Here is an 18,330-nt window from a genome sequence, read left to right as displayed (position 1 = left end):
AACTTGTCCCTTTCCCCAACAGAAGTTGGTCTAATAAAATATATTGCCTCACTCACCTTTTCTCTCTGCAATTGTATACATCTTTATTTAATTAAAAAGACTACTAATTAATATGTGTATATATATTTTGTTGCTACCATGTATTTTGCAGATTACAGACTTTTTACAGTGCAGTCCTTAGGTCCCAGTCCTGCAAATATGTATATATAACTTTTTACTCATATGAGAAATTTTGTTGAAATCACTGGGACTACTCATGTAAGTAAACTTGGGCACTTGCATAAGTATTTGCAGAATCTATGTTATTTATTCACATGATTGGAAGGTCAATTTTTTCCAGAAATGTATAAATATTTCCAAGGCATATTTTATGCAAGGCAGTGAATGCATTGAAATGCTAGTTAATCTTACCCAAATCTGTGTGGAATCAGTTATTTATTGTGCAAACTTCTGAAATATGATCACCTCAGACAAGTAACTACAGGCAAACCTATTTTTAACTTGTATCTAGGGTGGAAAAAAATCCTGCATGTTCAAAATCTCTGATGCGCTTCACCTTCAAAAGAATCTATTCACATAAAATACACTGTGCACATAAAATCCCAATCTTCCAATAGCTGGCCTATATGTCAAAGATGTAAAACAGATTTCACATACTCAGCTGCCAGCCACCGCTGTGTATTGCTGTTGCTACCTTAAGAAGTACAAGCTACAATGTTTAGAAACAATGTCTTTTCCCCACAAAGCACTTCTAAAGGCATAGACATAAAAAAAGGGAATAACTGCTAATGCTGTGCTAAGCGGCAGTATTATACACCAGCTACTTCTTTTATTTTAGACCAATACTATTTTTTTCCCTTAGGTATACATGTCAGAAAAATCTACTAGCTTAACTATGTTCCTTAAATCCAGCTATAACATGCCTAGGCTTTTGCTGCTTCTTGTGGAACAAGAAGGCAGACTGAAACAAAAGGATGATTTTTTCTTTTAAGATATTACATTAAAATGAAAATATTGGACGCACAAAGCATTACCCCTCTAAAGCAATATTTCTCTCAAAACCTAGTGTCAAGTTCATCTGCTTTGCTTTAGAATAGAACATAATTTTTTAAAAGGTACTTGGAAAATGTGTTCAAATTGCTTTTTAATATGTAATGAAACATTTAAGAAAAACATGAACTTGTTTTTCCATTTTATTTCATAGCAATTTTGATTTAATTTCTGTGTTGCATCTTGGATTCTGAATAAGTTGAGGTTTATCAATTAGGTTTATCTGTGACCTCGCCTTATTTGCCTAACAGTTGCATTTTCAAGCATTTTGCAATGGCTAGTACTTTTATGTCCTATCACTGTATATGAATAAGTAGATTTTCCTGACTCTTAGTCTCAACGACAATGCATTTAAATAATTAATGTTGTTTCTAAAGCAATTTGAAGATGAAAAGAGCCATAATTGCTATCTTAAAGTAAACACACAATTAAAATGAACAATTTATTTTCATATTCATGTACTTACTTGAATATTAGCCAGGTAAACCAAGAGTCTTGATAAAAATTCTCAGTAGTTAACCAGAGGCCCTAAAAGAACACGAGCATATCATTCCTAATTAACTGGTCAACTTTAGAAATCTCCTGCTGTTTCATTTCTTTCTTAGATTTGATTTTCTGTCCAAAAAAGGGGACTGAATTTCATGCCTGATGTAAAAACAAATACATCTGCTAATGCCAATTATAACTACAGTATAGCAAATCTTAACTGCCAGTTCTTCACACTTCATTTAAATTTACAAATGAATTACATTTGCACAAAGTTTTCTCAAATTCTTCAGTTTAAAATGTGTTAAGTGGAAGAAGTATACAATAAAATGAATAGACACTGTAAAGGTACATTTTTAGGTTTACCTCCAAATCAAACACGTTTGCTTGCTTGCTTGCTTGCTTTCTAAGCAAGTGATATCTTAACTTGCACCTGTAATAGAAAGTTGGCTCATCTGAGTCCTTGTGCAGCTGGACAATCATTTAAAGACAAATGGGAGTGTATCGGATGAACCAATCAGCAACAACGATACCCCAACACCTCCCTTTGTCAAACTTGCGTCAGCTCTTTAAAAAAAAAAAAAGGTAAATCAATTTACTGGTGCAAACATCAGTCATCAGAGGTATTTGCACTCTGAGCTTGGCGTTCTAACAAAACGCATATCTGCAGAAAGTTTTACCTAGACTTGTGTCATAGTCAGGATGATGTAGATTACCTTGTTATTTTAGTTTGCTAATCTCAATGCTCAAGGAAGAGAGACAATATTTTTAAGCTAATTTTTCATCAGCATCAAAGTTACAGTAACACAATTTAGTTAGGAAAGTGAGTGACAGTATGGTTTAGGACCTATAGCCAGGGCGTCTGTGTTCTCATTCCCAGTCTACCACTGAATTAGGTCCAGATCCTTAACTGAGTTCTACCTAGGCAGGATTGGGGCCATAGAGTGTGGTCTTTGACATATTGTTTGGTCTGTGTTTGTGGTAGTTTCCCCATCTGGAAAATGGTGACTATTTACTGTAATTATTTACCTCCTAGGGCTGCTGCAAGGATTCATTCTAATATATGTAGTGCACTATATATGGGAAGTATTAAATATTATTTATTTATTTGAAACACATACTTGAGGAGAAGCTACATTTCAATATATCAATTACACAATTTAGGATTTGTGCTCCATTATCTAACTGAATAATAATTATAATAATTCTTAATAAACTATATGGGAATAGTGATCAAACCACTGATTGTATGTTAGAGAAGATGCGAGTTAGGAGGGTGTTTCATTATTTTAATTTTATGGAAAGCATTATACTCCCTCGATTAAAATTGGCTTTGTAAATACACACATACACTCTCTTAGTCATTTTTTAATGGGGGAGAGCTAAGTCATACAAATAAAAAACATTATTGAAAACCTGTCCAAAAGAGCCTGTGTCATTTAAAAATTTAATAGACCCCAGTCAACTTAAAAATCACAATTCTGCCCCAAAATGTTGTAACTACTATTGTTACAAGTAAACCCTAATATTACTGTAACTGAAAGAGATTAGAGGAAAAAAGTATTGATTTTCAGTTTGTTTACTTTGTAAACTGGGTGTAGTCAGTTTTACCATTTCCCCCTGTTGTTTATATGGTGTTTTGTGCAGCAACGGGGGAGAGAAAAACATTTCTTTAAACAAATGAAAATGTGATTGCAAACCAGAAAACCTGGCAGGGGAATTCAGCAATAAACATAATATCAACTCAGGAGCAGCTGTAAAAATTACTTTTAATTATTTTTTGACCTAACTGAAAAAAATATATATCAAGATTAGCTTTCATTTATTTTTTAAATACTAAGAACATGAGTTCTACCATTTAGTAATCTGCCGTGACCTTCTATATATAGCCAAGTTAGGAGGACTCAAAAGAGTGACTTTCTTTTCTTTCTCCCACAATCATAGCGATGCTAGCCTGCCCTTATTAACGGGTTCATTACCATTGGATGGAGTCCCTAGGACAGCATCGGGTCACTTAACTCCAGGACCAACTCCCAGACCTACCCCTGAAAAGATGAGACAAGGTGGGTGAGGTAATACCCTTTATTGGACCAACTTCTGCTGGTGAGAGAGACAAGCTTTTGAACTTACACAGAGCTCTTCTTCAGGTTTGTCTCTCTAATATCCTGGGACCAACACAGCTACAAAACTGAAAAGATATCCTTTCAGAGAAAGCTTGTCTGGTGGTCCTGGCATCAACACTCCAAATATCCATTACAGATCTTATCTGTTCAGGAGGTTTGAAGTGGACCCTCAGACATGGAAAGGCTAGAAGATGGAGGCATCAGCTCAACTATCTTCTGTATTTACAAGGTTTGTATGCGGAAGAGCTCTGTTTCTCCGGTTGAAAACTGAGTTACTACTAGTGGTGGTAACCAGTGCCAGTTGGTAACCTTAATACTTGACAGCGTGTACAGTCTTCAGTTGGGTGAAGGATCAGCCAATATTAGCAGTACTTGAAATGGCTTGCAAGTGCGAACAAAATGCCTCTCACACGTTCACAACTACCAGGACTTTCAGTTTATGTAGGCCACCTCATTAAAACCTAACAGCCATTTTTAATAAGATAAGAATTTATGCCATCATTTGAATGAACCATTGGTCAATCAAAACTTGCTTTGATGACAGATGATGATATATAATATTGATGGGGTAAACCACATTATGGTATTTGAGCTTGTGGGGATCCTAATGGTGCAGGAGATGTTTTCACGAAAATAGAGTTTGTCCTTGTTTCCAGAACGTTGCATTTTGTTAAATGTTTAACTATTATTTCATTAGCATTTTCACAGGAAAATCCACTCTCACCTGTAATTTCTTTTTCTTTTTAAATTCAATTACAATATGCCCATTTTGGGCCAATGTTGCACTTCTGACTCGCATGAGTAGTTCCATTGCTAAACAGCACTGCTTGTGTGTGCAAGGCAAGCAGCATTTGACCCAGAATGAAAATGAGTCATTAGTTACTTTAAGTAAGGTACCATTTTGATAAAGACTTAGGTCCCAAGTCTGTGGTTCTTTGCACTAGCAATATTCCCACTGAAGTCACAGGAGGTTTCACTGGACAACAGAATTGGGCCACCACTTTCTAACAACTGTCATCACACAAATAACCAAAATAAAACTTTAAAGAAAAAGCAAACTTTAATTTTGTATAATAATTGGTCCTGTTCATTAGTGAACTATAAGCCTATCTGGATATTAGTACAGATGTCATAAAAGGATCTCTCTCTCACCCCCCCCCCCCTCCACATTTTAAAAGGATTAGAATACATTCTCTGTAGAGAGTGTTTCAGTCCTAGATAAATCCCATTCTATACTTTATGTCAAGCAATATACAAAGAAAGGGCCAAATCATGTATTTCTTTTGGAAGAATTCAATAGTCCATTGATTTCAGTGGGAGTTTTGCCTGATAAAGAATCACAGGACAAAACAGATCTTCTGATCTTGGTCTATACAGTTATGTACATAACAACCCAAACAGTGAGAGGGAAATACACATTTATTTAAATGAACCCCTGTTAATACTTACAATTTTGCTGAACAAAATCAAGAATACTTGACAAGGTTCACTAGCTTTTCTGCCACAGAATGACCTTGAAATATTCTGAGGGAAGCAGCAACATTGCATTTCTCACATCGAAAAAGTGAAAGACTTTGGTGGAACTCAGAGTCTCCTGTACAATATTAGTCTTTTCATCTCCAAGTTTGCACCAGTCCGTTTATAACAGAGCAAATGTTAAAAGAAGAAATATCCAGGAATACTCCAAAGTTCATTGAGGAATGTCTACAACAGATAATATAAAATTTGGGTGATTCACCTTTACTTAAGAAAGCTGGTTCCTCACATTCAGCACTAATTTCTGAATATAGTTATATTTCATATATATTAATGTGTTTGCCAATAGACCTTTGGAAGTTAGCTTTCCATTTTAAGTGTGATATAGATGTCCTACAGTATTTGTTTATGACATTACAATGTCTCTGTATTGTAATGAGCCATGATGTCACCAATTATAAGGATTTATTGTTGCTAGATTCTTCAAGCAGAAGTCAAAAGCAGATAGTGGGGACATACATTAATAAATGCAAAATATTTAAAAGAATATTCAGAAAATAAATTGTGACTGAATGCAAAACATGTTCTTGTTTGAATGCTTCCAGTAACAGACATAAATGTACTCTCTAGACTTTCACCCCAGGGCTTCTTGTTGTTCCATCCCCTAAAATAATAGACTACTTCAGTGAAGCCAATTTTTCAGATAACTTGTTACAAAAATATATTCTTTTTGCAACACACTCAAGAACATCCTACATTGTTAGGATGATTATTATTGGCCCTGATCCTGCACTGAGAACTGCACAGATGCAGGGGGTCCACCCAGGGAATTCTCATTGCAAGCTTCTGGCTATTATTTGTATTCTGTAAGTGTCCATGATGTATTAGGTGCTTTACAAAAAAGAGAGAAAGCAGTCCCCGTTCTACAAAAAAACAGACATAGCTGTAAGGTATAGGAACAATCAACAAGTAGCATAGCTGGGTGGTAATTGGCCAGTATTTCTGTAATTATTTTATTTGTAAAGGTATGTAAATAAAATAATTACAGAAATACTGAGATATGATGTATAGGGAACCCAAAATTACCCTACAGCCATGATTTGATAGTTACTTGCAGATATTACAGGCCTTTTACATCTGTCTATTTTGAATTGATACTCTAGCTCCCCATTCACCAAATCACTTCACACTACACCACCAGAGAGCTCCCTTTTGTGGTAATAAGAGAACAAACACCTACGTTTTTCCCTTAACCCCTTTCCCAAACTCATGTAATAGTTATGGCTGAAAGCTAACTTGAAGTAATGATTTCAGCAGTTGAAGGAAAAGGATTATTAGATAAATGAGTTTTTTGGAATGACATCTTGGGCTAAACTGTGGCTTTTAATCAGTGTCCTTGGTAGCGAGTGGTGTACAGACCCAGTAACTCAGCAGGAGCGTTTTGTCTCATGCAAATGTAATGCCGACAGACCCCCGTCATCAATAGGCGGGATCAAACCTGGGACCTCTGGAGCTTAGTGCATGAGCCTCTACCACATGAGCTAAAAGCCAACTGGCTGTTTGCTAAGGCTGTAGAGCAGACTTATTAATTGCTTTCTCTCTCTCTAAATGGTCTCAGTGCCACTACAGGGGACAGAACACCACACCCAGGAGGTGTGTGGGTTACATACTTCCCCTAGCTGAGGAAGCGCGTCCTGAGCTTCAGAGACTTCCGAGTTAAAATCCCGGATGAGCCCCCTCTTGTAACACTGACAGACCCCGGTTGTCAGGGGGAGGAATCAAACCTGGGACCTCAGGAGCTTAGTGCATAAGCCTCTACTGTATGAGCTAAAAGTCAACTGGCTGTTAGCTAAGGCTGTAGAGCAGACTCGTTAATTGCTTTCTCTCTCTCTAAATCAGGGTGGGCAAACTATGGCCCGGAGGCCACATCCAGCCCTTCAGATGTCTTAATCTGGCCCTTGAGCTCACGCTGGGGAGCGGGGTCCAGGGCTCCGCGCGGCTCCCAGAAGCAGCGGCATGTTCTCCCTCCGGCTCCTAGGCATAGGGGCAGCCAGGGGACTCCGCCCACTGCCCCCACCCCAAGTGCTGCCCCTTCAGCTACCATTGGCCAAAAACCTCATTTCTGGCCCCACCCCAGAGCCCTCACCCCAACCCCCAATTTTGTGAGCATTAATGGCCCGCCATACAATTTCCATACCCAGATGTGGCCCTCGGGCCAAAATGTTTGCCCACCCCTGCTCTAAATGGTCTTGGTGCCACTACAGGGGACAGAACATCACACCCAGGAGGTGTGTGGATTACACAAGCCCAGTGTCTTTGGGAGCAGAAGGGAAATTGCTGCTATGCCTTTCGAAAGGGTGCATCTTGCATTCCTGTCCATGTGGGGCAAAGTGTGCTGGCTGCTAGAGAAGTGACAAGATCGTAGCTGAATATTTTCTCTTCCATCATAGACTCACCAGGCTTTAATGTTGTAAGGGACCATCATAATCATCTAGTCTGACTTCCTGCACATTGCAAGCCACAGAACCTCACCTACCCAATTTATAAGGGGTAATAAAATTTTGTGGCAGACTTTTACCCTGAGCAGTGCTTGTGCCTCTCTGAATGCAAGGACTGTAGTTATGCCTACATATCATCCTCTATCCCATGTATGTGCAGGCTATCCACAAACTGGCCTTTCCTTTTTCAGTTTTTCAGTCCTACTGTCAATCAGATAATTTTTTTGCAACTTACTAAAACAGATAACTATTAGTCTGACCATTCTTCTTCTTGAAGACACTGATCTACTTTTTCTATGTAGGACTCTTTACCTTTTCTATTTAAGATGAAATGAGATCTAAATCAGTCAATGGAAACAATCTGAATTCCTTATCATTAGCAAAATTTGCAGTAGAGTAATACCACTGTTTATACTGATTTAGCACTTTGAAAATGTAATATATTGTAGCACTTAAGATATAGACATACATTATAATTATTAGAACATAAGAATGGCCGTATTGGGGCAGACCAATGGTCCATCAAACCCAGTATCCTGTTTTCCAACAGCAGCCAATGTCAGATGTTTCAAAGGGAATGAACAGGGTGATTATTGAGTGATCCATCCCCCTGTCTTCTAGTCTCAGCATCTGGCAGTTAGTGGCTTAGGGACACTCAGCATGGGATTGCATCCCTGACTGTCTTGGCCAATGGCCATTGATGGACCAATTCTTTCTTGAACCCAGTTATAGTTTTGGCCTTCACAGCATCCTCTGTCAACCATTTCCATAGGCTGACTGTGCCTTGTGTAAAGAAGTACTTCCTTTTGTTTTAAACCTGCTGACTATTAATTTTGAGTGCCCTCTATTTCTTGTGTTATATGAATGGGTAAATAATGCTTCCTTATTTACTTTCTCCACACCATTCATGAATTTATAGACCTCTATCATATTCTCCTCTCCTCCCTCTGTTGTCTCATTTCTAAGCTGAATGGTCCCAAGCTTTTTAATCTCTCCTCATATGGAAGCTGTTCCATACCCCTAATTATTTTCATTGCCCCTCTCTGTGCCTTTACCAATTTTAATATATCTTTTTTGAGACAGGATGACCAGAGCTTCAGGCAGTATTAAAGGTGTTGGCGAATCATGGATTTGTATAGTGGCATTATGATATTTACTGTCTTATTATCTATCCCTTTTCTAATGATTCCTAACATTTTGTTAATTTTTTTTATTACTACTGCACAGTGAGTGGATGTTTTCAGAGAACTATCCACAATGATTCCAAGATCTCTTTCTTGAATTGTAGGCAACAGCTACACCTGGGAGGCAGTGATCATGAGATGGTCGAGTTCAGGATCCTGACACAGGGAAGAAAGGAGAGCAGCAGAATACGGACCCTGAACTTCAGAAAAGCAGACTTTGACTCCCTCAGGGAACTGATGGGCAGGATCCCCTGGGAGAATAACATGAGGGGGAAAGGAGTCCAGGAGAGCTGGCTGTATTTTAAAGAATCCTTATTGAGGTTACAGGGACAAACCATCCCGATGTGTAGAAAGAATAGTAAATATGGCAAGTGACCAGCTTGGCTTAACAGTGAAATCCTTGCTGATCTTATACACAAAAAAGAAGCTTACAAGAAGTGGAAGATTGGACAAATGATCAGGGAAGAGTATAAAAATATTGCTCGGGCATACAGGAGTGAAATCAGGAAGGCCAAATCACACCTGGAGGTGCAACTAGCAAGAGATGTTAAGAGTAACAAGAAGGGTTTCTTCAGGTATGTTAGCAACAAGAAGAAAGTCAAGGAAAGTGTGGGCCCCTTACTGAATGAGGGAGGCAACCTAGTGACAGAGAATGTGGAAAAAGCTAATGTACTCAATGCTTTTTTTGCCTCTGTCTTCATGAACAAGGTCAGCTCCCAGACTGCTGCACTGGGCAGCACAGCGTGGGGAGGAGGTGACCAGCCCTCTGTGGAGAAAGAAGTGGTTCGGGACTATTTAGAAAAGCTGGACGAGCACAAGTCCATGGGGTCTGATGCGCTGCACCTGAGAGTGCTAAAGGAGTTGGCGGATGTGATTGCAGAGCCATTGGCCATTATCTTTGAAAACTCATGGCGATCAGGGGAAGTCCCGGATGACTGGAAAAAGGCTAATGTAGTGCCCATCTTTAAAAAAGGAAAGAAGGAGGATCCTGGGAACTACAGGCCAGTCAGCCTCACCTCAGTCCATGGAAAAATCACGGAGCAGGTCCTCAAGGAATCAATTCTGAAGCACTTGGAGGAGAGGAAAGCGATCAGGAACAGTCAGCATGGATTCACCAAGGGCAAGTCATGCCTGACTAATCTAATTGCCTTCTATGACGAGATAACTGGCTCTGTGGATGAGGGGAAAGCAGTGGACGTGTTGTTCCTTGACTTTAGCAAAGCTTTTGACACGGTCTCCCACAGTATTCTTGCCAGCAAGTTAAAGAAATGTGGGCTGGATGAATGGACTATAACGTGGATAGAAAGTTGGCTAGACTGTCAGGCTCAACAGATAGTGATCAATGGCTCCATGTTGGCAGCCGGTATCAAGTAGAGGGCTCCAAGGGTGAGTCCTCGGGCCGATTTTGTTCAATATCTTCATAAATGATCTGGAGGAAGGTGTGAATTGCACCCTCAGCAAGTTTGCAGATGACACTAAACTGGGAGGAGAGGTATATACACAGAAGGGTAGGGATAGGATACAGAGGGACCTAGACAAATTAAAGGATTGGGCCAAAAGAAATCTGATGAGGTTCAACAAGGACAAGTGCAGAGTCCTGCACTTAGGACGGAAAAATCCCATGCACCGCTACAGACTAGGGACCGAATGGCTAGGCAGCAGTTCTGCAGAAAAGGACCTAGGCGTTACAGTGGACGAGAAGCTGGATATGAGTCAACAGTGTGCCGTTGTTGCCAAGAAGGCCAATGGTTAGGGGACTGGAACACATGACTTATGAGGAGAAGCTGAGGGAACTGGGATTGTTTAGTCTGCGGAAGAGAAGAACGAGGGGGGATTTGATAGCTGCTTTCAACTACCTGAAAGGGGGTTCTAAAGAGGATGGATCTAGACTGTGCTCAGTGGTAGCAGATGACAGAACAAGGAATAATGGTCTCAAGTTGCAGTGGGGGAGGTTTAGGTTGGATATTAGGAAAAACGTTTTCACTAGGAGGGTGGTGAAACACTGTAATGCGTTACCTAGGGAGATGGTGGAATCTCCTTCCTTGGAAGTTTTTAAGGTCTGGCTTGACAAAGCCCTGGCTGGGATGATTTAGTTGGGGATTGGTCCTGCTTTGAGCAGGAGGTTGGACTAGATGACCTCCTGAGGTCCCTTCCAACCCTGATATTCTATGATACTATCTTGAGCAATTTTGTATCATCTGCAAATTTTGCCACTTCACTGTTTCCCCTTTTTCCAAATCATTTATGAATATGTTGAACAGCACTGGTGCCAGTACAGACCCTTGGGGGAGACTACTATTTACCTCTCTCCATTCTGAAAACTGACCATTTATTCCTATCCTTTTCCCGCCCCACCCCATCTTTTAACCAGTTACTGATCCATGAGAGGATCTTATCCCAGGACTCCTTACTTTGCTCAAGAGCCTTTGGTGAGGGACCTTGTCAAAGGCTTTCTGAAAGTCCAAGTACACTGTATCTACTGGATCACCCTTGTCGACGTTCGTTGAACCCCTCAAAAAAATTGAATAGATTGGTGAGGCATGATTTCCCTTTACAAAAGCTGTGTTGACTCTTCCCCAACAAATCATGTTCATATGTGTATCTGATAATTCTGTTATTTATTAGAGTTTCAATCAATTTGCCTGATACTGAAGTTAGGCTTACCGGCCTGTAATTGCCAGGATCACCTTTGGAGCCTTTTTTAAAAATTGGAGTTACATTAGCTATTCTCCAGTATCTGGTACAGAGGCTGATTTAAGTGAAAGGTTACATACCACAGTCAGTAGTTCTGCAATTTCAGATTTGAGTTCCTTCAGAACTCTTGGATGATTTAATCTGGTCCTGGTGACATATTACATTTAATTTATCAATTTGTTCCAAAACCTTCTCTATCAACAACTTATTGTGGGACAGTTCCTCAGATTTGTCACCTAAAAAGAATGGCTCAGCTGTGGGAATATCCTCTGCAGTGAAGACAGATGCAAATAATTCATTAGCTTTCTGCAACAGCCTTGTCTTCCCTGAGTTCTCTTTTAGTACCTCAATCATCCAGCGGCCTCACTAATGGTTTCACACTCTTCCTGTCTCTGATGTACTTAGATTTTTTTTTTTGCTGTTAGTTTTTGTGTCTTTTCCTAGTTACTCTTGAAATTCTTTTTTGGCCTGCCTAATTATACTTTTACACTTGATTTGCCAGAGTTTATGCTCCTTTCTATTTTCCTCAGTAGAATTTGACTTCCAATTTTTAAAGGATGCCTTTTTGCCTCTAACCACCTCTTTTTATGCTGTTTAGTCACATTGGCATTTTTGGGGTCCTCTTGCTATTTTTTTAAATTTGGGGTACACATTTAATTTCAGCCCCCATTATGGTTTTTTAAAAAGTTTCCATGAGGCTTGCAGGCATTTCATTCTTGTGACTGTTCCTTTTAATTTCCATTTAACTAGCGTCTTCATTTTTGTCTAGTTCACTTTTTTGAAGTTAAATGCTACAGTGGAGGGCTTCTCCCCCCTACCCCCAGAAGGATGATATATTTAATTACATATAGTCACTACTACTGAGCAATTCAGTTATATTCACTTCTTGGACCAGATCCTGTGCTCCACTTAGGACTTAATCAGGAATTGTCTCTCCCCTTGTGGGTTTCATGAGTAGCTGCTTCACAATGCAGTTATTAATGGTGTTTAGAAATTTTATCTCTGCATCGTGTCCTGAGCTGACATGTACTCAGTCAACATAGGGATAGATGACTGGGTACATAGACAATGCTAGTGCTTCAGCTCTGTATCAGGCACAAGGACTTAGAAGCTTACAATCTAAAATAAAGACAAGGGAAAAAAAAAAGAATGGCCTGGGAGACCTGTGGATTGTGGCAATTTATAAGGTTTCCCTGTTTACTTAAATTAATAATTAGAGAGCTGAAAGTGAAAGTGGGGCTTGATTTTCATTTACAGTACAACTCCTTTACGCTGTTTGGCAGTTCAAAGGGGCCTTAGTGCAAAAGAGATTCCCACTGTTGATCTATAGGCTCTGAGAAGGATAGTCCAGTGGTTAGAGCACCAACAGAGGACTTGGGAGACTTAGGTTCAATTCCCTGCTTAGTGTGACCTTGGGCAAGTCACTTAGCCTCTCTGTGCTTCAGTTCCCCATCTGTAAAATGGGGATAATCCTACCTCAGAGGGATGTTGTGAGGATAAATACATTAAAATTGTGAGGTGCTCAGATACTATGGTGATGGAAGCATACATGTACTGAAGATAGATTGGTTATTAATTAATAGAATTAATGATAAAATTTAAATTCTTGTAAAAATACAATGGGAAAAAAAACTACCCTAGAAAATGTAGTCTAATGTGAAAATATTCTATTATGTTTCTTGTTTAAACTTTTAAAATTTCAGTTCTGGAAAGAGTATTTTTCCCTGTCAGTTCCATGTATTTGTATTCTCCAACAACCTCTAACTCCCATGGCTAGTTGCTTTATGTAATGCTTCATCAGCTTTTACAGCAATAACAGAGAACCATATGGCTTATAACAAAATATTATTCATATTATTGTTATTGCTCATTATTATTATTGTCATAGGAGACTATGCCTGGATGTGCATTTTTTCCCTTTAAACAGAGTAATCTGGCTCAGCTCTTTAGACTCTAAATCACATTTAGTATACTAACATGTGTTTTTTGTATTCTTTTTCTTAACCTGTGAAAACATGTTTTTGCTCTGATCAAACTGAACGTACTATGAAGTTTGCCATTCCCCATCAAACTATTGATCCATCAACTTCAGTCACCTACCTTGACATTGGCCAGTGTCTGATGTTTTAGAAGAAGCAATCTTGCTCTTAAGATCGAGTAGTTCCCCTAATTCTGAGAGGTTCAGCATGGGGGCAAGTTCCTTCCTGACTCCTAGACCTAAAACATCAAATTTTATTCCACTATGTTTCTCCGTTCCTTCTATACTATAGGTCCTTAAAACTCTTTGAGGCAGGAACTCTCATGTACTGTATGTTTGTACAGTAACTATCACAGAGGTGGGCAAACTACAGCCTGTGGGCCATATCCGGCCTGCTGGACCATCCTGCCCAGCCCTTCAGCTCCCGGGCAGGGAGGCTAGCCCCTGGCCCCTCCCCTACTGTTCCCGCTCCCCCACAGCGTGGTAAGGGGGCGGGGAGCCGGGGGGTTGGATAAGGGGCAGGAGGTCCCAGGGCACAGTCAGGGATCAGGGGGCGGTTGGATAGGGGGTGGGGAGTCCTGGGAGGGAGCAGTCAGGGGACAAGGAGCAGGGGGGGTTGGATGGGGCGGAGGTTCTGGGGGGCAGTCAGGGGATGGGGAACAGGGTGGGTTGGATAGGTGTGGGAGTCCTGGGGGCCTGTCAGGGAGTGGGGGTGTGGATAGGTCAGGGCAGTCAGGGAACCGGGGGGGGATTTGATAGGGGGCAGTCAGGGGACAAGGAGCAGGGGGAGTTGGATGGGTTGGGAGTTCTGAGGGGGGCAGTCAGGGGGCAGGAAGTGGGAGGGGGCAGATAGGGGGCAGGGGGGACCAGGCTGTTTGGGGAGGCACAGCTTTTCCTACCTGGCCCTCCGTACAGTTTTGCAACCCTGATGTGGCCCTCAGGCCACTTGCAATCTAGGAATAACTTTGGTAGTGCACATGGATTGGTGGGCCTTTTAAAAAATGTAACAAGCTGTCAGATAGGCAGTTTGTCCACCCCTGAACTATCACAATGGTGCCCCAGCCAGGTGTCCTCTAGGAGATACTGCAATATAAATATTAAATAAATAAATAACAACAAAGTAATAAAAATCCTATTTTAATATATTACAAGTACACTGCATTTATACAGACCCTTTGATCAAAAGGTCGCAAAACACTTCATTAAACCTGTACTCTATTTCTGTTTCCTGCTAAACCAGTGGTTCTCAACCTATTTACCATTGTGGGCCACATATGTGGCCCACAATGTATTCTGTGGGCCGCATCCAATACTACCTCTATGGCTCTGAGGATGTCAGATGGGCCGCAGCTCTGTGATGATTAGGCTGCAAGCACTAAACCAACAACCTGAATGTAGAACTTCTGCCGTTTTTTCTTAACGCAGGAAATTTCATAGAAATAAGCACACTGTGGAAACCCAGTCTCAAATGATCAGTTCTTAAACCTGTTGCATCCCACTTTATCTCAAAGACCTTTCGTAAAATGATACTAAACCATCTATAAAATTATGCAGTATTTGGTAAAGGATGGGATTATACTATACACATGCCCACAGATTACTCTGGTTACAAAATGACTATAAAAAGTTTATCTGGCTTTGTAGTAAAGTGATTAACTATTTATTGATGTTGTCACAGACACAAAAGATTTCATAGATTCCAAGACCATTGTGAGTCTGACCTCCTGTACAACACAGGCCATAGATCTTCCCCAAAAGAATTCCTAGAGTATATCTTTTAGAAAAAACATCTAATCTTGATTTTAAAATTGACAGTGATAGAGAATCTCCTTCTAAATTGCTGCAGTGGTTAATTACTCTCAATTTATGCCTTATTTCCAGCCTAAATTTGTCTAGCTTCAATTTCAACTTGCAGAAGTGGTTACTTATTGCACATGTAGTTAATATAGTGAGTCAAATGGTTTAAGTTTTTAAAAACATTACTATATCTGCATTGGATATTGGAGTTTCTGCCCCATCTGAGCTCTGCTTGGATACAGTGTAGTGTCAGCCAGAAGCACCTCTAACTTACACCACCTCAGTGACCTTACCCCAGGAGTACAGAAGTAGGCGGCATAGCAGCTGGCTCTACTACCTTCTCCAGCTTTGCACTACTGGGGAACTTCCCAGCATTGCAGGGCTTCTCTACTGGCTATTTATGATCAGTTTGAGTCCACTTTCAACAGTACAACGTGGATTTAGTGACTGGAGGATCTAGCTCATTACATCTGGATTAGGTAAATAGGATCAAACTAATTTTCAAATGCCTTTGTGTCTGAGATAGAGAAAATGCTAATGTGAGAGTTTAAACCGATCTATGTATTGCTAAAGTGCACTTAATTCATAACATATTTTATCTTATATATGATTATATTCAAAATTATGTAGCAGTAATTCCTAATGAAACATGGTCCAGCCGAACTGTTCTTTTAAATCAATCAGTGGTCTCAACCTGTTTTAACATTAAAATCACTTGTCTCATAAAAGTTTTAAAGTTTCAGGAAATTATATTAAGAATAATGATCAGTATAACAGCATTTTATAAAACAATGACATCAGTTCATTCAATAAAATTCTTCAACTTAATTGCAATATTTTGGCACAGTGACTGAGATGACTGTTTTTCTAATTAATTAAAGACAGGTTCATTTAAGCAATTACATTCTTTGTCCACAACAAGCACATTTTTAATTAGTGAGCCCCTACTGCTATCTAAAGGCCTTCATTATTTGTTTTTTCATTCTCTCTCTAATCCTAAAATAACAAAGTCCCTGCTCACCAGAACTCTTGAGAGAAAGTTGATTTTGGAATTTTGTTAATGCTGTGACTTCCTGGAGATTTGCAAATCTTTTCTTATCCAAAAAGTAACATCACTAGCTGTTAGGGAATAATCTAAATTAGACCTGTAATGTTTTAGATTTTCCATCTATATTATTTTTCTCTTCTCTTCTTCTAGTCTCTTGCAATCTAGGAATAACATGGACTGGTGGGCCTTTTAAAAAATGTAACAAGCTGTCAGATAGGCAGTAATGAGGGAGCACATATTTATTTTGATGTTGGGGTATCACCTCAAAAGTATTTTTTTTTGCTTTATCAAATGTTTCTGTTCAGTTCTTGTTCTTTGTCAGAGCTTTAAAAATTTAGTTTTGTTTGCATGTCAAGCCGTAGTTCTTTTAGTAACAAAAACCAGGGTAGTTATTGCTCCTGACACTTGTGACAGTGTCTTTAGTTGGTGGCTTTCATCCACTGGAAAGGCAATTTACATGGGGATTTTGGTTTGGCATAGATGCTCTGTCTAGTAAGTTGAATTTCCAGTCAGACCACATATTTTATCTTCCATTGATCCCACTAATAATGCTAAAGGCAAGGCAAGGCAAAGTGATCCTTTATCGCAAAATGCTCCAGAGAAACCTAAAGAATTTTTGATTGCCCAACTATCAGGCTTCTTTGAAGGTGAGGGATGTTGTTTGTCAAGGTCTAATCATACCTCACAATTTGACTGCCAGATGCTGGGACTGGATGACAGGGGACGGATCACCTGATAATTTCCCTGTTTTGTTCATTCCCTTTGAAGCATCTGGCATTGGCCATTCTTGAAAGACAGGATACTGGGATAGATGGACCATTGGTCTGACCCAGAATGGCCATTCTTATGGTCCTATGTTCTTAACATAGACTGGCCACTTAAAAATAGGTCAAATAAAGACACACATTTCACTTAGATTTGGAGCATGCTACTGCAAATCACGAAGTGTACTGTATGCTAATGATGATTCAGTCTGAAAGACCTTTCCTGACAAAAAGGTTAGAAAAATATTCACAAACACAGAAAAGAAATACAGATCCTAATGGTCTGAATTTTTAATCTGTCTGAAATTGATTATTTAAAAAAAAATTCATATTGGTAGAAATGGCACCTAATGAGAAAACCTGTTAGTATCTTTTTGTCAGTATTAATAAAATACAAGTTAGTAACTTTTAATATGCAGTTAGTGTATATTTTTTTATCAAATCCCATTAGTAATCATTGTTCCTGAGTCAACTGGCTGTGTCGACATTCTAGAGAATGCATCAAGAGCATCACATCAAACATTAGGGCCTCAATCCTGCAAACACTTGTGCATCTGAGTGACTTCACACAGGCGAGTAGTAGTTCTACTGCGTGTTTATTAACTGAATATACCTCAGTATTTTTGTTTAATAACTGTCATTTCATCTGACTGTGCAAAATGTCCTCATTAATTTAAAATGCCTATTTTCTTAAAGCCAGCTATAATTTATTCAATATAATATACATGTTGTTACTTCTTCAATTTGACTGTACAGTTTAAATGTAAAATCAGGAAGCCAACAATTTCAGCTGTAAATGAACTCTCACTTTTTTGTACCACATGCTTTTACGTTATGTTTTCATTATAATATTGTGTAGTTTTGTAAAAATGTTAATTAGCAATTTCACAAATCTGAAAAACACAATTCACAGGTTACGACCATGACCCTTGAAAAAATGTGAGAGAACAACCTCATTACGAGATATACCTTGCAATAGATATTTGTTTAACTTGAACTCTGCAAGAGCAGTTGCCGAGTGCAACTGTACATATTTGCTCCTGAATCCTTTCTGAAAGGCACTATTTAAACATGTTGATGCACTGCATTGAGATCTGTTTTTGTATCCATTCCAGCAGGATTGACAAAACAAGAAGACTCAGAAGATAAATCTGTTTTTTATTGCAAGAAGCACTACAAGGTAAGTGAACTACATTTTACATTATATATTCCCATTTAAATAAAACATGGAA

General features: G+C 39.3%; 1 protein-coding gene and 1 long non-coding RNA gene across 7 annotated transcripts in view; one reads left to right on the top strand and one right to left on the bottom strand.

Moving 5' to 3' along the window:
- SLC38A4 (solute carrier family 38 member 4) overlaps positions 1 to 18,330 on the bottom strand; it is a 64,862-nt gene that overhangs the window by 26,011 nt on the left and 20,521 nt on the right. The window contains exons 1-2 of one of the 5 annotated variants that reach the window (XM_043494247.1): positions 1,903 to 2,119; positions 1,517 to 1,578 (exon numbers count right to left, since the gene is read on the bottom strand). The exons of 1 other annotated variant lie outside the window; for it this stretch is intronic. The gene's annotated coding sequence lies outside the window, so the exon portion shown is untranslated. Of the gene's footprint in view, positions 1 to 1,516; positions 1,579 to 1,902; positions 2,120 to 5,108; positions 5,254 to 18,330 lie in introns of those variants that run through there. 3 more of the 5 variants (XM_043494251.1, XM_043494241.1, XM_043494238.1) reach the window with 3 other exon arrangements.
- LOC122456172 overlaps positions 1 to 18,330 on the top strand; it is a 48,102-nt gene that overhangs the window by 16,222 nt on the left and 13,550 nt on the right. Inside the window, exons 3-5 of one of the 2 annotated variants that reach the window (XR_006274875.1) lie at positions 3,481 to 3,599; positions 3,684 to 3,888; positions 18,217 to 18,278. This is a non-coding gene — a long non-coding RNA (uncharacterized LOC122456172). Of the gene's footprint in view, positions 1 to 3,480; positions 3,600 to 3,683; positions 3,889 to 18,213; positions 18,279 to 18,330 lie in introns of both variants that reach the window. The other variant, XR_006274873.1, reaches the window with a different exon arrangement.

The sequence above is a fragment of the Dermochelys coriacea genome, chromosome 1 (assembly GCF_009764565.3).
Source record: "Dermochelys coriacea isolate rDerCor1 chromosome 1, rDerCor1.pri.v4, whole genome shotgun sequence".
NCBI lineage: Eukaryota > Metazoa > Chordata > Testudines > Dermochelyidae > Dermochelys > Dermochelys coriacea.
This window is presented reverse-complemented; position numbering and strand designations above follow the sequence as displayed.